We start from the raw sequence: 17,698 nt of genomic DNA on the forward strand, positions 1-17,698 counted from the left end.
TTTAGTTTTTCAGCACATATTCCTATCATCTTGATTGCTTTACAGACCAACAATCCTTTAATCTACCCTAAAGAAGAAGCAGTATAGACCTGATTTCCGTCTTTGAATCAGTCTGTCCAATTTCATCCAATTTCAAGTTAAGTGCAAGTTAAATTCAGTGTGTATAGCATTAAATGCTACTGTCTACTAAAATATTAAACCCTGTCATTCTACTATGTACTGTCAAGCCCACACTGATGAGATAGTGAATAGTAAAAGTGTCATTATTATAATTTTTAAGTTAAAGCCTGATTTGTCTGCTCATTTTTTAAAAAGCAAATTCTCATATAGTATGAACCAGTCCCTGAATTTTTTTAAACAAGACCATTGTTTTTAAAAGTGAAATGAGTGGAAATATGCTGTTTCCTGCTGTCTGTATTCCCCACTCCTTTGCTCTCTTTCCCACCCCATGTGCATATATTATGCATTTCTTTCTTCCAGAGATGCTCACAGCTGTTTCTCTTCCTCTCCCTCTTGAGCTCTCTAGGGCAGCTTTCATTCTTTCACCTAAGCATGCTTGGAGCCCCATGGAAACTCCCCCACAGTGTGATTGCTTCCACACTTTTATACGCTTTAAGGAATATCAGCTGAGAACTGCTTATTGATCCCAAGTGGGGAATCCTCTCTTACAAAGCAGCTGGCCATTGATGAAGAAATGTTAAGACATCCTCATCCTTGTCCTTGTCCACTTCCAGTTCCTCATGCTTATGCCTCCCAAACCAGGCCCACCCTCAGCTCAGAGCCTCCTTTTCTAAATATTTCTCGTGGAGCTGCTTTTTCTATTTCTCAGACACTGATCAATGGAACCACTTGGTCATTCTAGTTTTAAATTAGATTGCTATCCAGTTTAGAGATTTTATTTTGAAGTCCAAGTATGGAAAAGAGTTAGTTGCTCCCCAAGTGCTTGAAGTCTTAAGAGACAAGGTTTCCATTTGCTCAGGTAGCATCACTGGCTCATATCTTATTCCACCCACCAAGTAGCAGGAACACTGAGTGGCTGCGCCAGGGTGTAGTAGGCAGATGTTGTAAATCATCCTATTCTTGGTTGGCAGAGCCGGCTTTACTGTAGCCTTGTCAGTGCTCAGTACTGCATGAAGAAATGAAGGAAGGAGCCAGTATGTTTGGAGTGCTTGTTTTCCTCTAGGAAGTATCCACAACCTGTTGAGAAGATTCAATCCCACACTCCTAGAAAGTGAAGACTTTCTAAGGACTTCTCTTCTACCATCACTGTTTTACCAGTGAGAAAACTGAGTCCCCAAAAGTTGAATAGTTCTCCCAAGACCACACAGCACATAAGTAAAAGTGACAGATGGCAGCCTAGCCTTCTGGCTCCTAATTCAGTGCATTTTCCATTTCTCCACAGCTGGCAGGTGTTCCACATACTAAAAGTTCACATTGGAAATGAATTTGGTGTATTGGAAAGTGGCACTATGATGCCTGCCATCGTTTAATTGATACATATCAACATGACTCATATTCCAAAGGTGATGCTTCTTTTCTGCCCAGGCACTGACCTTGGAAGCTGCTGCCTGGGCGGCAGGCATGATATCCACACTCTCTGTATCCCCTTAGGTCTGGGTAACTGAGTCAGAAAAAAATATAGCACATTTTCTGAATGGTGTGCCTTTTGTCACAAAGATTGAATTTTTATTAAGCAACCAAAACTAAAGACTTACACTCTAGTAGGATGGCATTTAAAAGATAGTAAGTAAAATTTGGAGCAAGGGTTTTAAAAAAATAGAGTTCAAAATAGAAATGAGTTAACCTCTCAGTCTTTCCCTCATTTCTATATACTGCTTTAAAAAAGAATGCTTAACTATTCTTTTCATCTACATTATTAGGTAATAATGTCTTCCTCTCCCTGACATTAAAAGTTTGCCTGTAGGATTTTTCCTCTAAGGAAATATGTAATCTCTCACTGCTTTTTGGCTAATCCCAAGAAAAATTTCTTTACTTTTCCGTGTATGCCCTTTTTAATTTATGTTAAAAAACCTTTTGATGTTATTATTAAAACCAAAACAAAAAATTCTAGCTTGTAACAAAATTAATTCTTAAAATACATTGAGATGAAGCATTACGTGGTTTTTAGATACATTAGATTATGTCTTCACAGGTATTCAGACCATCTACAATACTCTAAAATTCCTATGAGTATTTTTCAAATACCTCTATTCCAGTATCTTGCCACCTTTCTTGGATGAATGATTTTTAAAACATTGTTTATTCATCCTTGCAGAACAATGGCCCCAGAACCACAGTGGCAAGAATGACTTACAGACCGAAGAATTACATTGAACTCATTAAGGTATAGCAGTTGATTCCTTAGGATTAAGACAGACACCTAGAGAAGTAAAAAAGATATACCCATCAGCCAATCATCAGCAAGTATTTACTGTGAGCTGTTTCAGTCAAGGCTCTTTGATTGTAGGACCAGCTAGTTTAAATAAAGATAGAGATTGTTGTAAAGGTATCAAGATCTCATGTGAATTGGAGCTGGGAACTGGAAGGCCACAAGGAGCTGAGACAAACCTTCACCCGTCACTCCATCTCGGAGCACAGGGTTCCCCATCTCTGACCTTGTTTGTGCAGCTCCATCCTCCTCTCAGGACATCCTGGTCTTCTCTTGACTTATGGGGTCTGCTCCCCCATTCTCCCGGCTGCATCTGAATTTGGCTTGCCATACTCTGGGTTCAGGTCCTAATTCTGCTAGTCCTTTCAGCCTGATTCCCACAGATGATTGGCTCAGATGCTGAGTGTCCCAAATTTCAGAAAGGGGAATGTGATTGTGATTAGTCCAGGTTGGATCAGGAGCAGTCCAGTCTGCTGTGGCCATGGAGTCATGTTTTATAAGCATGGCCATCTCAGAAGGTCTTTCATCAAAGGCAAGAATCTGGGGCAGTTACCAGGGAAAGAAGATGTGGGCTGTTTAGTGTGAGCACCAACTATGTGTTCTTTCTAGTATAAAGTGGTGGAACAAAGCTCACGTATTAGAGTCCATGCAGACATGGCACTCAAATTTAAGTTTTACCACTTGCTAATTATTCTGGACAAGTTAATTAACTTTCCATTTTTAATTTCTTAATCTGTAGAATGGGAACAATAACAGCCTCAGAGTGTTATAGTGAAGATTAAATAAGATGATGTTTGCCAACTGTTCGGCACAGGGAAGTACTAAAAGCAATGCTAGTTATCTTTAGTTCTCCTATACGCTAGGCTGTATGCTAAATTTAGAAGTAATACATCTAACAAGAGTTTTCATGACGCGTGGAAAGCATGTATCACATTAACATGTGGACTGCTGAAAAACCAAGAATTCTCTATACCAAAAAGGAAGGATATTAAACAAATAGATACTACCCCAACATCTCTCTTTTTGGCACCAAATAACAATATAAGTGACTAACATTTGCTTAATGCTGTACAGCATAAAAGGTGGGTTTCTTTTTCTTTTTCTTTTCTCGAAGTGGAGTCTAACTCTGTCACCTAGGCTGGGAGGCTGGAGTGCAGTAGTGTGACCTTGACTCACTGCAACCTCCACCTTCTGCGTTCAAGTCATTCTCCTGCATCAGCCTTCCAAGTAGCTGGGATTACAGGAGTGCACCATAATACCCAGCTGTTTTTTGTATTTTTAGTAGAGCTAATGTTTCTCCATATTGGCCAGGCTGCCTTGAACTCCTGACCTCAAGTAATCCACCTGCCTCAGCATCCCAAAGTTCTGGGATTACAGGTGTGAGCCACTGGGTCCGGCCATAGGTGATTTTCACTTTCTTTTGGTTCTCTTTTCATTCTCCTAACAACTCTGTGAGATTGATACACTTACTAGCCTCTTTTTACTGTTAAAAAATTGTTCAAGATCACATGGTTTGTAATTAACTGATATGGGATTCAAATCCAGGCCCTTTGACTCTAAAATTCATTATGCTTTTCAGCGCATCCACCAGAAGATAATTAAATTCTGTATTGGTTATTTCAGGAGCAGATTGCCTATTTTATTACGTGATTCTTCACCCCCTGCCCTCACTGCATTGAGATAAAATCCAGACACTTGACCATGGCTGCTAAAAGCTCTTCAACAATTGATTCCAACCTCCCTTTCCAACCTTGTGTAGCCCATTGTCCAAACGCTTCTTCGTGATTTTTCAATTTTTCCTATCCTAAGAGTGTCCTTCTCCATCCTCTAGTTGAGTGAAGTCCTGTGAAGCTTTCAAGGTCCTGTTCAATCGTTGCCTCCTCTGGAAAGCCTTCCTCTTTGTCCTTCAAGGCAGCTTTATTCCTTCCTTCCTCTGGGCTTCCTTGACAGTGTGTTCACCCCACTTCAAATTACAGCAAATGCAGGCTGTGTCAGGAATGAAAGCCTTTTCACCTTTTTCTCCTAGTGTCTACTACAGCACTAGATATGGTACCTGTAGCAACAGACCAGGTTCTAGACCTGTGAGATAAATGCCTGAGCCCCTGAAAAAACACTGGTCTGTGTCACACCGGCTTCGGAACTGGGTAGGGCTGGGCTCTGCAGGTATCTGGGAAGGAGGTACACTTACTTTACAGGATGTATGTCAAAGGAGCAGCACCTTCCATTAAAACAGAGGAGGGTTTAAAATGAACACTTAGGAAATAATTTTTTTAAAATAAAAAGCCAGAGCTATCCCTGTCTCCATCAGACAGCCTAATTTGTATAACTGGGCTTCTGCCTCCATGTTTTATTAAATATTTCTCTTTTGAGCTGGCACTCTGCTCTGAGCCCCAGCCCACTTAGCCAGCCTGGCTACTCCTGTCAGTCCCCCTCTCATGGCAAGGAAGGAGGGCACTGTCAGTAAAAAGGCTTCAGCTTTCGGTGCTTTTATGGGACAAGCTTAAGTTTGCTGAAGATTCAGGTCGAGACCAAGGTTAACTCACGGCAGGGAAATGCTTACGATGGCATAGTAACTCAGAACAATAAACTTGTGCCAGACCTAAATATGTGTTACCACCCTATACTGATTGCTGCCATATTGATTCATTATGTCAGAGCTTCTTGGACGGCAGTGGCTTCAATCAAGTCTGAATTCACTGGCATCTTTGGGCCCCGTACATTGGGCAATATGGTAACTTTCCAGAAGATGAACTCAGCCAGAAATAATTCCACCCCCTACTTTATACCTCCAGCTCCTACAACAGAATCTCTGCTTAGCTTGGTACCATTTCCTCTGAGACTGGACTTTCTAGAGCTTTCCTCATTGAAAGCAGGGCTCAAAAATAAATTTAAGGATGGGAGAGCATACCTACTATAATGTAACACCAAGTTTAGAGTCTTTTAACTGAGTTCCGGGAACTGCCGCTGGCTCATCAAAACAGGGTACTGGCCGGGTGCAGTGGCCCATGCCTGTAATCCAAGCACTTTGGGAGGCTGAGGCGGGCTGACTGCCTGAGCTCAGGAGTTTGAGACCAGCTTAGGCAACACTGTGAAAACCCGTTTCTACTAAAATATCAAAGAAATTAGCCGGGTGTGCCGGCATGCGCCTGTAGTCCCAGCTACTCAGGAGGCTGAGGCAGGAGAATTGCTTGAACCCAGAATGTGGAGGCTGCAGTGAGCTGAGATCGCGCCACTGCACTTCAGCCTGGGTGTGGACTGGCGTGAGACTCCGTTTCATAAAGAAAAAGAAAAAGAAAAAAAAAAAAAGTACCCTGATATCCTTCTCCAGCCCTTATTCCCCCAACACTGTCATTTCCAACTAAGAAGGTTTTTATTTGGTGCACCTATTTGCCAAAACTCATATAAATCAGACTGTATACTTTGTAAGGCTTAGGTTTAATTTTTTAAAATTTAGAAGCTGCATGAATGAGGTTTGAGATTAAGTGTGCAAAGAGGTTTAGGAGCAGCTGCCCCACCTGCCTTCAGATTGAGATGGATGGGGAGCAATACTGGGTTTGAGCTGCCCATAATTGAAAAAGTGTGTGCCCCAAATATCATACTTATCCTGCATTTCTACAAGAGCCATAACTCTAAGGCTTTCCATTAGAACCCCAATAAAGGGGATGTCTTCAACTTTAAGCATCCCAGACACTCTCGGCGTTTGTTATACTTATAGAACAAGGTTAGACATGTTAAGAATAAAGGGGAGAGGAGGAGAGTCCATCCCCTGGACAAGCAGCATAAACTAGAAGAGTAGCCTTTGTGAATGAATGAACAATAGGAGGGCAAATAGGAACCTCACAAATCCAATCTGCTATCCCTGGGAGGCACACCCACATTGACCACAGCAGTTGCCCCAGAAGGTGTCCAGAGCACAGTCAGAGCTGCCAGGTGCCAAGTCTGGGGTCTCCATTCACATTGTCTTCTATATAAGTGAATGTGGTTCCTGAAGTTGTGCAACATGGTGGTTGTGAGCAGCGGAAGCCACAGGGGACACCAAAATGTGGGTCCCTAGGGCAGAATCCCAGGTCTTTGGGCCAGCCGTCTCTAAGCCCTAAAGTTATGTCAGTGGCACTTTCAGAAGAAGCTGAGGAATGGCATTCATACGAACATTCAACTGCTGAGCACCTGCTCGGTGAAAAGTGTAGTGTATGGTGTGAGGAATCAAACATGTATGAGAGATGTTTAGTGAGTATCTGAAGGTGTATATGAGGATGGGCTCCCATCTCTTATCTGGCTGTGACTTTGCTGCTTGACTATAATTTTAATGTACCAACAGCTCATATACTGTACACTCCTAACACCAATCCCTGTCCTTTCTCATCTCACCCTCCCCTGTTTCCTTAACTCCTTTCTTTTTAAACGACATGCTACAGACCACAAAATATAAACAACTGTAGATTAGACTTTGGAGTTAGAATCTCTCTACAAATTTGATTTTGTTCTTTGCTCCTTTAGAATACTTAAATTTTGACATTTAAAAGCTCTAGTAGTGTTTTGTGTGTGTGCATGTATTCACACTCATTACCTATACACAAATAATTCACAGATGACATTTCCAGTTAAGTACAAGCCCAGGGCTATAAAAAACAACTTTCAAGGGAAACCAACTTTCAAGGTGGATCATAAATTAAAGTATTTAAAAGTTGGCAAAAATCTGAATATGATATTTTATTTTCATTGCAGGTCTATGGAATTTGAATAAGGGCCATTCAGAGTTGCTCGGTAGAAGAGTGCTATTTTAGAAGAAGAAGGAGCTGATTTTCCTTGTTTATTTTTCTGGAGGTGTAAGGCAGGACCTAAAGAGATGACATCAATTAGCACAATATTCTGGTGACTTATTGGAGTTTGTGGAGTTGGTAACACAAAGAACTAAGGGGCAAATTAACAGACACCTGACTCAGTGTGAGGCTTACAAAAGGGTAGTTCATATGTATCAGCACACAAACTCTACCTGGGGAATTGCTCAAAGTACAGAAGTTCCGGCTGCCCTGAGATCCTGAATAAGAGACCTGAGGGGTGATTTTGATGTAGGTGGTCAGGAAACCATACTGAGAAACCTGTGTTTGCAGTTAAAACCTGCTGACCAATAGTGAACGTACATGAAGTCGATATGGGGTTCATTTAGCTATTCTCACAACTTATTGGTAGGTTTACATTTTTATAGAATAAAAAATAAAACAAAACAAAAACCAAAACATCCTCTCACTATGCACCTAATTCTCAAAACACCTCCATGTCTCGGAAACATAAGCAAATAAGACAAATGACTGGGGGGCCTCAGCGAGGGGGATCTCCTCCAACCTCCAATTCTTGGCTCTGTCTGGGGTTATGTGTGCACTGAAATTTTCTACTCTTGTTGAAAAGCCACAAAGGGGATGCTGACTCAGAAGTCTGGCCACTTCCAATCAGACCAAGTGTCAGACTGACAACATGTGAGAAGGGGTGCTTTTGTCCCAAGCCTTCCGGAGGACAGAAGGGGGCCCACCCAAATCCACAGGTATAGATGTGCTTTGCACGTTGCCAGGTTGCATTTTCTCCACTAGCTGTGGTGAGGAGTCACAGCTAGAAATTCTTTTCCTAGGGGCTAAGAACCCAAACATATGTGACTGATTAGAGCTAATATCTCATTTCTAATTCTATTGATTCCTTGAAAAGAGCAAGTCTCAAAGACTGTGGCTATTCTTAGCAATTTTGCCTCCTCCCCCACCATGATGGCTGTCTCTGAGAGAGGAAGGAGGAGGCCGGCAGGGACTCACTCTTGTCAGCTGGGCAGCAGGGATTCCTGCCTTCCTGGTGTCAGTGGGGCTCAGCCTCCAAAGCACATGCCTGCAGTCAGATCAACACACACTCACACACTCACACACACCCACATGGGGGTCTCTCTCACCTCCCTTCTTTCCCATTTCTAAGTCACAGCTGTGGTAAGGCCACTATTAATAACAACAGGGCTTCTCACTGGGTTTCAGAACTCTGTGACTTCCACAGTCAAAGTGTGTTCCTTCTCCTTAGTCCTGTCATCTTCCTGTGATTTGGTAGGAAAGCCTCTCCGGGGCCTTTCTTTTAGTTACCACAGGAAATAAAGGAAAAGCTTAAGCCCCATTCATCCAGATCAAGACTTTGGTCCTAAGAGAGGCTTTTCCAGTGCAGACATAGCAACATCCCAGCAGGTCTGATCCTTGTGCCCCTCAGAGCAGAACTGAGGAAAATACATTGTTGCCTGGCCATACCCAATCAGCCTTTAGGGGTATGTGGGGCTCCACGCAATGCCCTGCGAGGTTTTCCCCGTGGCGGCCCCATTCAATGTTTGTTAAGTTGAACTGAATTAATCACATGGAATTCCCCTGGGTGTTCTCCAAGTGTAGCCAGTCCTAGTCTGTGCAAAGCCCTGTGGTTTCCCAGAGAGTGTCTCAGACCTCATACCTCAGACCTGGTACAAATGACCTGATGTCTAGTTCTAGCACTGCCACCAGGTAGACGCATGATCTCAGACAATCTCCTGACTTCTCTGAATCTTATTTTCTGCATTAGTGAAAACAAAAGTCTTGAACTGGAATTACTAAATGTTTTCTATGACCTCTTCCAGCTCTACAGAGGTAAGGATAACGATCTGATGGAATACCAGTTTTCCCTTTAAGTGAAAATGACCACTACGTTGCCAAAGCCCACCATATATGTTTGCACTCTGTTCTCCATTCTTCTGGCTTGGAAAACAGAACAAGTTGAATGCAATCTCATAGTTCGCATTCACACAACAAAAATCAAAGCTTCCCAAGCCAGCACTGGGGATAAAATGATGATAAATGGAAACTAGCTTTATCATCCAAAAATACCCCCTCAAATGCTGAAGAAATATTGATAATAACACTCCATCTGCTGAATAAATCAGAACAAGACTGGAGATTCTACTCAACATTGTTTGAGTATGGAGGATAGCCAGTAAAGTACTAGGGTTTCATGAAAACTGATCTCAGGAGAACTGACATAAATAAAGCATGTCAAAGTTTAAAAGAGGAGAATGAAAATAAAAGGAATAGCAGAAATGTTTTCTGTTTGTTATTATCTTCATTGTAAAGAACTATTGTAGAAAGAGCACAGGTCTAGAAATCAAGATGCTTGGCTTCTAGTTCAGTCTCTACCACTGATTCCCACCTAAACTCAGTAAAGTCACTTCACCTCTCTATACAGGCTACCTTATTTGGTGACTGCGAGGCTTCAATAAAAAATATAAAAAGGCACTTAGGGAGAAGAAAAGGTGTCTAAAGCTTAAGATGCTATGTGAATAAACTGCATGGATATTATGAATAATAATAGTAAAATAATTCTTCCAAGTACCGTAGTAAAAGAGCCCAGAGAGGCAGCTGCTGTTTTAGGGCACCCCCTGCAGGTGGACCCAGAAGTTGGCACCAGCATAGAGACCCAGATTTCCTGCCTTTTGGACCTTCAAGGGAACTGCGCTCAGCCTGGGCAGAGCAATGAGACTTGCAGTGGAGACGGATGGGGGAAATTGAAATAGCCCAGTTTAGTCTTTACTGTCAAGAGGCCTACAGCAATATTATTAAGGTCCACTAGGGTCTCCTCCCCATCCCACCACCAGACTTAGATCTTTTGGATAAGGTCGATTCCTAAAAGTGAGGCTGTTAGTTCTCCTGGCCTCTCACTACCAATGTAAATACTCTGGGGAAGTGCCCAGGTTCTCCCAAAGTCATCTTAAAGTGCAGGGTAGCCCTAGGTGACTGATGGTCGGTTGGTATTTGGAGTTGGAGTCCTCAGGTTTGAAAATCTCCACCAGGTTGCAGAACTCTTGGCTTATATAGAGAGTCTCAGTTCCTCAGGTGAATATCTGTGAGTTCCCCACTCCCAAACAATGTAATAAATGGAGCCTACAGTCTAAATTACTAATCAGCCGTATAAATGGACCAAAATATCTTCCGAGGTTAAAGTAATAACAGCTGTAAATATTATAGTACATAGTTGGAAACTTAAACTGGGATAAGTCCAATAATTTATAGGTATCTCTGCATGTTTACATAAATGTGGTCAACTGCCAGGATTGCTATTATATACCATATGGAAAATAAAAATCATTCTTTTTTAGGGGGAAGGGATGCTGTCTTAGATATTCTATCTTGGAAAGAACATGAAAATACATGGAACATGAAAACAGAAAGTAGGGCATGCAATCTGAACTACATACAATAATCTTTGGGAGTTCAACAACACAAAAAATTCTTTATAAAATTTATGATTTCTGGCTTTCTCCTTCTATTTATCCTTCTTTCCCAGATCCTTAGCTTCTGATGCTAATACAATTTCTGAATTGCCACTGCAGAAGCATACCACTATATTCTCAGGCTTCTGAAATTGTGAGTGTGGAAAAAGGAAGTGTCAAAAATTGCGTTTGACTTTCTAATATCCAAGGTAAAGAAATCCCCAAAGATAAAGAAAAGGGGATTAAGCTATTACTCTGCTTGTTAATCCTGATATAGTCGATTTGCACAGGTTTTTATAGAAAATTTTTGGAGAAGAACATTGGATTATTTGAACAAATGAGGTATTTCAAAGAATCATAGAATTTTAGCAGTAGAGGGAAATTTAAGAATTATTTTATTTGACAGATGCAGAACTATTTTCCAAAGAGATAAAATAGCTTGTTTAAAATGTACTAGTATCAGAGCCATTGTCTTTCATTTGAAAATGGGAGAGAAAAAATTAAGCGAAAGAGGAAGAGGCAAAGGAGGGAAGATACTGATTTAGCAGAAAAAGGTACACACAGAAACAGAGATAGATACATATAGAAGGAGAATAAAGAGAGAAGAAAGAGGCAGGAGAAAGAGAAGAAGGCAGTCTTGTAAAAGGGCAGAAGACAGAGTGGTTGATGCACAAATATGAGAAAATGCCATTGTATATATTAGTAGTAGCCCATGCTTCCCTTTCTGGACATTCTCTACATAAAGAACCTATCCTCCAACTTACTAAATGGGACATCTTATAAGAATCCAGATTTCTGGGCATTCCTGAGCATTGGGAAGCTTGCCACCAGCTTAAATAAATTGATCCTAGTCTAATTTGGACAGTGCAACTTAATATAAATGGCTGGATGAGACCTGAGCAATATCTGCTCATTTTCTGTTCTTTGTTTTAGTTTTTTGTTTTTTCCCTCTAGCACACTTAAACCATTCCAGAGAGATAAAACTCTTTAGTGATTTTATTCCCAGAAGGAAGCTGAATGCCTTGAAGCATCTGGCCTGATGTCCTCATGTTTTCATAGCTCATAGCTCATCTTTCTTTGTGCCCTGGGCAGCTGATCTGAATATAGAGTATACATGAACTTCGAAGGAAGCTGGCAGGATGGAGTTGGGGCCTCACTGTTTTAATCAAGATGAATTCAAAACCTTTGCGTATCGAGTAGAAAACTTGAACCAGCAATGGAGAAACAATTGACACCAACGGAAAAGGAAATGGCAATCAAAAAGGTGCAGGGAGCATAATAAGATTATATTTAACATGGTTATACCCTCCTAGCAGATGATCATGGATTAAATTACTTGTTGCCTCCATAAATAATTTCAGCATGTGGAATAAGATTGCCTCCTAGAATGTATGAGATAAGAAGTTCAGGAAAATATGCAATAGCTCAAGACAAAACCACGGTTTCCACCTGTATATCATGGTAATGATGTTTCTCCCTCCTTGAGCTGGGGGCTCCCTGTCCAAGCTTCTCCAGTTAATGTGGGGAACCACATCACTAGTCACTCCCTCATGACTCTGCACCTAGCTGGGCATCACTGCACACTGCATTTGCCTCTTCTCTTCTGGGGCTCTACTTCATATGGGGGCTATCCACATGGGATATATCAAGTGATGACTTGGGTTCGGAGTTATTTTTCTCCAAATTGCTCTCCTTCAGGAAAGCACCAAATCTGGCATATGGCAAGTGCTTGAAAATGTTTTTTGAAAGAAATAAATCCATTATTCCTGAACCCCCTTCCCCACATCCAGTACAGTGCTAAGCACATAGATAATATTTGAGCTTTTTTTTTTTTTTTTTTTTGAGACAGAGTTTTGCTTTTGTTGCCCAGGGTAGAGTGCAATGGTACAATCTCGGCTCACTGCAACCTCCGCCTTCCGGGTTCAAGCGATTCTCCTGCCTCAGCCTCCAGAGTAGCTGGGACTACAGGTGAGCACCACCATGCCCGGCTAAATTTTTATATCCTCCTTAGTAGAGATGGTGTTTCCCCATGTTGGCCAGGCTGGTCTCAAACTCCTGACCTCAGGTGATCCGCCCGCCTTGGTCTCCCAAAGTGCTAGGATTACAAGTGTGAGCCACTGCTCCTGGTCAATATTTGAGCTTCTTTCATTGCCTATGTTGTCCTAAGGAACATGGTGGAGAGCCTAAGGCTCAAGCCTAAGGAGTTTACTTTGTCCCTTGCTAAGAGGATACCTGAGAGCCACTCAGAAGCCTTCCAGTGACAAGGCAGGAAGGAGACTCTGGGGAAAGGAAGATGAACAAAGGAAGAGGTACTTGGAGCCAGTCCTGGTCATGAATGCCTCAGCAACCTTTCCATGGAATACTTCTCTGAGTCCTCTCCATCCAAAACAAAGAAAAATGATTTCTGGGACCACCACTTCCTTCTCACCCTCTAATAGATATCGAAGGACAAAGTATTCAACATAGAACCCAAGGAAAGAGACACTAACAGATTGGGTGTCTTTTATCCTCACTCAGGGAGTTTTCTCAAATCACACAAACAAGAACAGCACCCACTTTCCCCACCCTCAGCCCCGCTTTGAATCTGCTGCTGCTTCTGCTGTGCGGCCTTCTTCATGTAAAGATGAGATCAAGGAGCAAGGATGCAGAACACTCTTGGGACTTTCCCCGATATTCCAAGGCAAAAGAAGAAACCTAGAGAGAATTAGTAACAGCAAACACATCTCTCTAGGAATGTGTATAGTACTTTTTAAAAAAGATTCTCCAAAGAAGATACATAAGTGGTCAACCAGCACATGAAAAGATGCTCAACATCATTATTCACGAAAGACTATGCAAATCAAAACCACAATGTGATACTGCTTCCTACAGGTACGATGGCTAAGATTTAAAAAGACAGAAAGTAAGAAGTATTGGTGAGGACGTGGAGAAACTGAAACCCTTCTGCCTCGCTAGCTGGAGTATGAAATTATGCAGCTTTTTTTTGGAAAAGAGCTTGCCAGTTCTTCCAAAAGTTAAACAGAATTGTATGACCTAGTAATGCTATATATATCCAAGAAAATTAAAAACACATATTCACATAAAAACATATACAGAAATGTTCACAGAAACATTATTCATAATAACTGAAAGGTAGAGATAACCCAAATTTTTATCAACTGATGAGTAAATGAATAAAAAGTTCTACATCCAAATTATGGAATATTATTCAGCCATAAAAGGAACAAAGTACTGATACATTCTACAACATGGATGCACCTTGAAAGCATTATGATAAGTAAAACAAGCCAGATATGATGTCCACTTATTATGTAATTCCATTTAAGTAAAAATCCCAGAATAAAAAACAGAGTCAGAAAGTGGATTATTAGAGGTTGTCGGGGTTGGGTGGAGTGGGGTGGGAGAATGCACAGTGCCTGCTAATGTGTCAGGGTTTCTTTCAGGAGCAATGAATATATTCTAGAATTACACAGTGATAATAGCTGCACAACCTTTTGAATATATTAAAAGCCACCGAATTGCATACTTCAAAACAGTAAATTATAGACAGGTGAATTATACATCAATTAAAAAATTATAAGAAGAAGCCTTTAGAATTGTTCAAAGGACCCTGCTAGAAACTCTAATCTCAACTTGTTCTGCTAGACTACTTGCCTCTTCATCTCACCCCCTAACTCACACTCCAAAGCAGCCCCAAACCACAGTCCCTAGCTACTACTAAAGGAAAAAAATAGAAGAGACACCAGTCAGCATTGGAGGAGACTTGAGAAGCATTTGATGTTTGCAGACATTCCCTGTAGGGGGTAGGGAAGAAGGTTGAACATAGGAACGTGAATTAATGGAAGATGAATTGCCCCATCTCCAGAAGGGATCAGATGCTGATTGTGAAAGGAAGCCAAAGTGTCTCCAGAGAGGCCTCTTTTTAATACCTTCCCATGTGTTAACTATAAGGGAGTGTGGCCAACAGAATCCTCATTACACACAAATGTATTTGACTTGAAGAGGAAAGGTCACCCTGAGCAATTCTGAAGCTTGCTTGCTTACTGGGATCCTCCACGGGTCCCAACATTTTTGTTGGCCTAACTTCTCCCCTGACTCAGAGGCTGTGGGTTTCCTCTCCTTGAATCCTTTCTCCCCATGTGATGTGTGTGAGAGAGGAAGAAATGTCAAAGTGTAACATGAGTGGTTGCCTATTTAACTACTTTAAAATCAGCTCTAAAAAACGAAATTGATTCTAACCAACAGTGTGCAAGATTTTCAATTTTGCCATACTGATGATGGGAATCAATTTGGTACAGCTACTGTGGAAAACAGCATGGATGTTCCTCAAAAAATTAAAAGCTTAACTAAATCACATACCATATTATTCAGCAATCCCACTTCTGGATATTTATCCAAAATAATTGAAATTAGGATCCTGAAGCTATATTGGCACTCTCCTGTTGATTGAGACACTATTCACAATAGCCAAGATGTGGAAATAACTTTGATATCCATCAAAATATGAATGGATAAAGAAAATGTGATATAGACATACAATAGAATACTATTCAGCCTTTAAAAAGAAGGACATTCTGCAATATGCAACAACATATCAACCTTGAGGATATTTCGTTAAGTGAAATAAACCAGTCATAGAAAGAAAAATACTGTATGATTCTTCTTATATGAGGTATTTAAAATAGCCAAATTTATAGAAGCAAAGGGTAGAATGGTGGTAACCAGTAGCTGGCAGAAGGGAGAAATGGGGAGTTATCAATCAAGAGGCATAAAGTTTCAGTTAAGCAGGATGATAAACTCTAGATATCTGTATTATAATATAATACATACAGGCAACAATAAGGACTTGTACACTTTAAAGTTTCCTGAGGGTAGATCTCATGTTGTGTTCTTACCACAATAAAATAAAATTGTCCCCATCCCCTCTTCCACCCCCTGCCAAAAAAAACCCTAAATTGATATCTTCAGAAGATGCTAGGGAACCAACTAGTTTTTGGAAAATTGGTAAATAAAAGTTTAAAAATTTTAAGGTTCCCTTTTGTTTTTACTATGCAAAGTGTGCCACTGAAGAAACAAAAACCACATGGGTACTTAAATTTCAACAAATTCGAGTTCTCTTTCCTTGCAAGATGATGGGTGAAAAAGTTGAGAAGCTGCATACTAAAAAGAAGCCCGAAGCCAAGAAGGCTAATGCTGGTGGCAAAGTGGAAAGGGGTAACTTCAGGGCTAAAAAGCCCAAGAAGGGGAAGCCCCATTGCAGTTGAAATCCTGCCCTTGTCAGAGGAATCGGCACATATTCCTGATCTACTATGTATTCCAGAAAGGCCATGTACAAGAGGAAGTACTCAGCCACTAAATCCAAGGTCAAAAAGAAAAATAAGAAGCTTCTTGCAATGGTTAAATACCAGATAGTGGTGACAAGAATGGTGGTATCTGGGTGGTTAAACTTCACAAAATTCCTAGATATCCTACTGAAGACGTGCCTCAAAAGCTGTTGAGCCACAGCAAAATACCCTTGAGTCCACACGTGAGGAAACTGTGAGCCAGCATCACCCCCAGGACCATTCTGATCATCCTCATTGGACACCACAGGAGCAAGAGGGTGGTTTTCCTGAAGCAGCTGGCTAGCGGCTTTGTTGCTACTTGTGACTGGACCTCTGATCCTCCATCGAGTTCCTCTACAAAGAACACACCAGAAATTTGTCATTGCACCTCAACCAGAATTGATATCAGCAATGTAAAAATCCCAAAACATCTTACTGATGCTTACTTCACAAAGAAGCAGCTGCAGAAGCCCAGACCTCAGGAAGGTGAGATCCTTGACACAGAAAAAGAGAAATACGAGATTAAAGAGCAGTGCAAGATTGATCAGAAAGCCGTGGAGTCACAAATTTTGCAAAAATCAAAGCCATTAAACATCAATGACTACTGATGTCACAAAAAGAGAGACACTGAGACATACATAACCTCTAAGGAAGAGCACCTAATAATAATGTCCTAATGCTTTAAAACAAGAAGAAGGAGGAGGAGGACCTGGATTGGTCACTTAGATACAATCAGAAACACAGAGACTAAAGGAACAGAGTAAACTTTACTGTGGGGAAGCAACCAGCTAATTCCAGACTGTAGGAAACTCTTTAGATTAAGTGTTCCAATTCTTTCAATGAATAAATTGTAAGGAAAAATAAGGAAATGAAGGGGAAGCCTATGGACTAAAAGGCACTTAAAAGATGTTTATAAAAAACAGGCAAAGCTAAACAAGTGTTTAGGAATATACACTTAGGTGATAAGACTATTTTTAAGAAGTGAGAAGTGGTTGCAATAAAAGGACAATGATTACTTTTGCTGGAAGAGGAGAGATGTTTGAGAGATGGGCATGTAGAGGGCTTCTGAGCTGGCTGGAAAAATTCTCTTATCACGGGTAGTGTTTACAAGAGTTATAGCTTTGAAACCATTATTTTAACTTGCACATTCTCTTTTTATGGCTTTTTGGTACTTACAATATATTTAACAATAAAAAGTTTTTAAAATAAAAATTAAGTAAGCTTTGATGTGAGAAATGGGAAAGAAAAAACAGAAAACAGAGAAAAATATTAGGACTGTAAGAGAGAAAAGGGTCACATTTGTGACCCCACATCTATTTTTTATAGCAAAAACAGAACCCATTTTTTTTTTTATCACAAAGATGATTCTGAGTGTCACCTAGGATCTCCCTCTTCAAAATGCACAGTTAATTTTGGCCACCTATGACCCTGACAATGAAATCCAGGAGGAGGGGGAAAAGCTGGTGGAGAAGAGACTGGAATTGAGACTGGCTAGCTGATTGTGCATGTGCTGGCTGGAAGAATGGGAAACCAACATCTTAAGACCACCATTTGAGAGAGGCCAGAGTGGCAGCACAGCCCCCAAGAAAGAATGTGGAATAGTGTCTTCAGTGACCCCATCAGAGAGACACCAGCATCCCCAGGAGCAGCTGGAGAAGTCAGGACCCATGTAGGGAAATGTCAGCTGTGTCAGAACCATGGGAGCAGAGAAGGAAGGCCTCTGTAAGAGAAATC

At 41.0% G+C, this 17,698-nt stretch overlaps 1 protein-coding gene and 1 pseudogene across 3 annotated transcripts in view; one reads left to right on the top strand and one right to left on the bottom strand.

The window, feature by feature from the left end:
* The window catches only part of LOC105479088 (uncharacterized), a 157,641-nt gene that overhangs the window by 76,987 nt on the left and 62,956 nt on the right, over positions 1 to 17,698 (bottom strand). The window lies entirely within an intron of this gene.
* LOC105479310 (large ribosomal subunit protein eL6 pseudogene) lies at positions 15,807 to 16,572 on the top strand (annotated as a pseudogene).

This window comes from Macaca nemestrina, chromosome 1, assembly GCF_043159975.1.
Source record: "Macaca nemestrina isolate mMacNem1 chromosome 1, mMacNem.hap1, whole genome shotgun sequence".
In the NCBI taxonomy this organism is placed as follows: Eukaryota; Metazoa; Chordata; class Mammalia; order Primates; family Cercopithecidae; genus Macaca; species Macaca nemestrina.